General features: G+C 56.7%; 2 non-coding genes and 1 pseudogene across 2 annotated transcripts; all 3 read right to left on the bottom strand.

Moving 5' to 3' along the window:
• LOC124745960 overlaps nucleotides 1-238 on the bottom strand; it is a 4,222-nt pseudogene extending 3,984 nt beyond the window's left edge.
• Nucleotides 239-426: 188 nt separating this feature from the next.
• On the bottom strand, nucleotides 427-581 carry LOC124745946. Its single transcript, XR_007011234.1, has one exon. It is a non-coding gene; the product is annotated as a 5.8S ribosomal RNA (ribosomal RNA).
• Nucleotides 582-932: 351 nt separating this feature from the next.
• On the bottom strand, nucleotides 933-2,843 carry LOC124745956. Its single transcript, XR_007011243.1, has one exon. It is a non-coding gene; the product is annotated as a small subunit ribosomal RNA (ribosomal RNA).
• Between the last annotated feature and the right edge of the window lie 2,157 nt (nucleotides 2,844-5,000).

The following is a 5,000-nucleotide window of genomic DNA, read 5'->3' as shown; positions in this document are numbered from 1 at the left end:
GGCCTGGCACCCTCTACGGGCCGTGGCCTCATTCAAGTTGGACTTGGGCTCGGCGCGAGGCGTCGGGGTAGTGGACCCTCCCAAACACCACATGCCACGACAGGCGGCAGCCTGCGGGGTTCGGTGCTGGACTCTTCCCTGTTCGCTCGCCGCTACTGGGGGAATCCTTGTTAGTTTCTTTTCCTCCGCTTAGTAATATGCTTAAATTCAGCGGGTAGTCTCGCCTGCTCTGAGGTCGTTGTACGAGGTGTCGCACGCCACACCGCCAGCCGGCTGTGCACGCTACCGAGAAAGTACCGGTATGCGAACCGCCAGGCGACGGGCGCGCATCGCACGTTTGAGGAGACGCGGCCGGCCCCACAGGCGGCCGCGACACTCCCAGGTCTGCGAAGCGGGGCAAACGCCGCGCGCTTCAGTATACGTAGCCGACCCTCAGCCAGACGTGGCCCGGGAACGGAATCCATGGACCGCAATGTGCGTTCGAAACGTCGATGTTCATGTGTCCTGCAGTTCACATGTCGACGCGCAATTTGCTGCGTTCTTCATCGACCCACGAGCCGAGTGATCCACCGTCCTGGGTGATCTTTTCTCAGTTTCCGCCGTCTCTTTCGAGACGGTCGCATAGGCGGGAGTGAGGCGTGTGGCGGCCCCTGTTCCAGCGTTCTGTGTCCAACGGCCTCACGGCCGACGGGCGTCGTACGGCTCCACACCGGAGCGGACAGGCACTCGGGCGAAAGTCATTCAAAACCGGCGCCAGGCGCCAGGTGCCGCAGGCCAGCCGCTCCAGCGCTTCAGCGCTCGTACCACACAACATTGCCGCTAGTTTTGAGAGGCACGCGTGGTTCCGCACGCGGCGCACGGCTACGGCGAGCCGTACAGGTAGCGTGTTGCGCGACACGACACGCACATCGAAAGACATGCAGTCTAGTCGGTAATGATCCTTCCGCAGGTTCACCTACGGAAACCTTGTTACGACTTTTACTTCCTCTAAATGATCAAGTTTGGTCATCTTTCCGGTAGCATCGGCAACGACAGAGTCAATGCCGCGTACCAGTCCGAAGACCTCACTAAATCATTCAATCGGTAGTAGCGACGGGCGGTGTGTACAAAGGGCAGGGACGTAATCAACGCGAGCTTATGACTCGCGCTTACTGGGAATTCCTCGTCATGGGGAACAATTGCAAGCCCCAATCCCTAGCACGAAGGAGGTTCAGCGGGTTACCCCGACCTTTCGGCCTAGGAAGACACGCTGATTCCTTCAGTGTAGCGCGCGTGCGGCCCAGAACATCTAAGGGCATCACAGACCTGTTATTGCTCAATCTCGTGCGGCTAGAAGCCGCCTGTCCCTCTAAGAAGAAAAGTAATCGCTGACAGCACGAAGGATGTCACGCGACTAGTTAGCAGGCTAGAGTCTCGTTCGTTATCGGAATTAACCAGACAAATCGCTCCACCAACTAAGAACGGCCATGCACCACCACCCACCGAATCAAGAAAGAGCTATCAATCTGTCAATCCTTCCGGTGTCCGGGCCTGGTGAGGTTTCCCGTGTTGAGTCAAATTAAGCCGCAGGCTCCACTCCTGGTGGTGCCCTTCCGTCAATTCCTTTAAGTTTCAGCTTTGCAACCATACTTCCCCCGGAACCCAAAAGCTTTGGTTTCCCGGAGGCTGCCCGCCGAGTCATCGGAGGAACTGCGGCGGATCGCTGGCTGGCATCGTTTATGGTTAGAACTAGGGCGGTATCTGATCGCCTTCGAACCTCTAACTTTCGTTCTTGATTAATGAAAACATACTCTTGGCAAATGCTTTCGCTTCTGTTCGTCTTGCGACGATCCAAGAATTTCACCTCTAACGTCGCAATACGAATGCCCCCGCCTGTCCCTATTAATCATTACCTCGGGTTCCGAAAACCAACAAAATAGAACCGAGGTCCTATTCCATTATTCCATGCACACAGTATTCAGGCGGGCTTGCCTGCTTTAAGCACTCTAATTTGTTCAAAGTAAACGTGCCGGCCCACCGAGACACTCAATAAAGAGCACCCTGGTAGGATTTCAACGGGGTCCGCCTCGGGACGCACGAGCACGCACGAGGCGGTCGCACGCCTTCAGCTCGCCCCACCGGCAGGACGTCCCACGATACATGCCAGTTAAACACCGACGGGCGGTGAACCAACAGCGTGGGACACAAATCCAACTACGAGCTTTTTAACCGCAACAACTTTAATATACGCTATTGGAGCTGGAATTACCGCGGCTGCGCTGGCACCAGACTTGCCCTCCAATAGATACTCGTTAAAGGATTTAAAGTGTACTCATTCCGATTACGGGGCCTCGGATGAGTCCCGTATCGTTATTTTTCGTCACTACCTCCCCGTGCCGGAGTGGGTAATTTGCGCGCCTGCTGCCTTCCTTGGATGTGGTAGCCGTTTCTCAGGCTCCCTCTCCGGAATCGAACCCTGATTCCCCGTTACCCGTTACAACCATGGTAGGCGCAGAACCTACCATCGACAGTTGATAAGGCAGACATTTGAAAGATGCGTCGCCGGTACGAGGACCGTGCGATCAGCCCAAAGTTATTCAGAGTCACCAAGGCAAACGGACCGGACGAGCCGACCGATTGGTTTTGATCTAATAAAAGCGTCCCTTCCATCTCTGGTCGGGACTCTGTTTGCATGTATTAGCTCTAGAATTACCACAGTTATCCAAGTAACGTGGGTACGATCTAAGGAACCATAACTGATTTAATGAGCCATTCGCGGTTTCACCTTAATGCGGCTTGTACTGAGACATGCATGGCTTAATCTTTGAGACAAGCATATGACTACTGGCAGGATCAACCAGGGAGCTGCGTCAACTAGAGCTGAGCAGCCGGCCGCCCGGGAGTGTGTCCCGGGGGCCCGCGCGAACACGCAAGCGTCCGCTCAATCATTCTGCAAACAGGAGGAGGCTGAGCTCCCCTGCACAATACACCTCGAAACCCTCTCAGGTCCCGGCGGCGCGCAGCGCCGTCCCAAGTACTTGGTCGGGTTCGAGAGAGGCGCAATCGCCCGGAGTTAGGCGAGTAGACGCTTTCGGTGCGACCACCCGTGCTCCCAACTGAGCTTGCCGCTGCCGACAGAGGCCCGGGAGCGTGCTGTCGTGGCATTGCCGGCGGGAGACAACACGCGCCACCTACGGTGACCGGCAGCTCCAACGCCAGCGCCACAGAAGGACAAAAGCCCCACTTGGGTGCCGAAGCGAACTCTCCCAGCACAGCGCACGCGCCAACACATCCGCACAGCTGCGATACAAACCACCAGCGAGAACCGCTGGGGCGACCGAGCAGCAGACGGCGTCGCGGCGCCGAGCGCCGGGCGGCGGCGCATCCTCAACGCACACAGTCCTCAATCGGACCAGCACACTGAAGATGTCCACCGCGCTTCGCACCGGGCCCGCGAGGACCTACTTTGGCCGCACGGCGCCGCGCGCAGGGTGCGCCGGCGCGCAGCTGCGACGCCTGCCGCGTCCGTCGGCCGGCGCGCCTGCCACTGGCCGCCCCCACCAGCCGGCTGTAGCGCGTGCGCCCACGCACCGCGCGGCCAGCACGCCGGGAGGCGCCCCCTCACCGGCCGGGGACGGTCCCACCCAGCCACCGCCGCGTATCGCTTCACACCCAGATGCCGTTCAGTTTCGTCGGCATGGTGGGTATCGCTGGAACAACCGGTTAGTACCTCAACCTATCGTCGCCATCACCGATTCACCCCTAGCGAGAACAACCGCACCACAACAGGTTACCATTTGTTCATTTGCGTAACTTCACCAGAAAACGCAGGCGTCCATCGCCATTTGCAACTTCAACGATTATTGCATGCCTGTGTCAGGTGTCACGCCACACTACGTCTGCCCACATACACGCAACAAAATGTGCACGCCTAGACAATACGTGGAAGGTGGCCCCCGTACGTATGCGATGTCCATTGCTCGAACGACTGTCAACCGGCCTCTGTAGCATGTCGCAGATATGGAACGCGGTGCACCATGCCATCACGGTGTGTGAGGAGAGACGACTAGGTCCGAATACATCAACAGACAGCTCATGCTGATCGCCATCCACGGCGTCCGTTCCTCCCACACGTCTCTATGGCGTACCACACTGCAATCCAGCTCTCATAGGGAGACGACACGTAGCTGCGTGCACAATATTTGCACTGTATGGTCCGCCGTTTTTGGGCGCAGTCGTTGTGCGGTCACACATGTGCCACGATGTATCATTCAGTACATAAGGACGAATGTGCAGTACAGATTGTGGTTCACGCGTACGACATCAGCGGACAGTTGACACAGGCCGCACCACAACGTAGCCTGAGTACGTCGCATGCGAAGGGCATTGAACATGCAAACTTCTCACCAACCAGCTTGCGAAGGCAGGGGCAAGGTGGGGACGTGGGGAGGGGCGGCATGTACGTCCTGCTGCCATCCACATTACAGTGTACAGCAGGAGCATGTGGAAAGTGAGCAAGACTTGCAAGGTGTTTAACATGAAGCGATACACAGGGGTGCGGGCAGTGCGAGTAGCGAACTATATTGCGAGGGTTGCGGGTGGGCAACACTACAGTAATTGAACGAGTCGTATAACAATTACAGAGCAGGTTTAGGCGACAACGTGGGTTACGTTAAGGCGACAACATGGGTTAGGTTAAGGCACAACATGGGTTAGGTTAAGGCACAACATGGGTTAGGTTAAGGCACAACATGGGTTAGGTTAAGGCACAACATGGGTTAGGTTAAGGCACAACATGGGTTAGGTTAAGGCACAACATGGGTTAGGTTAAGGCACAACATGGGTTAGGTTAAGGCACAACATGGGTTAGGTTAAGGCACAACATGGGTTAGGTTGAGGCACAACATGGGTTAGGTTAAGGCACAACATGGGTTAGGTTGAGGCACAACATGGGTTAGGTTGAGGCACAACATGGGTTAGGTTGAGGCACAACATGGGTTAGGTTGAGGCACAACATGGGT

The sequence above is a fragment of the Schistocerca piceifrons genome, unplaced genomic scaffold (genome assembly GCF_021461385.2).
Source record: "Schistocerca piceifrons isolate TAMUIC-IGC-003096 unplaced genomic scaffold, iqSchPice1.1 HiC_scaffold_344, whole genome shotgun sequence".
NCBI classification, from domain to species: domain Eukaryota; kingdom Metazoa; phylum Arthropoda; class Insecta; order Orthoptera; family Acrididae; genus Schistocerca; species Schistocerca piceifrons.
This window is presented reverse-complemented; position numbering and strand designations above follow the sequence as displayed.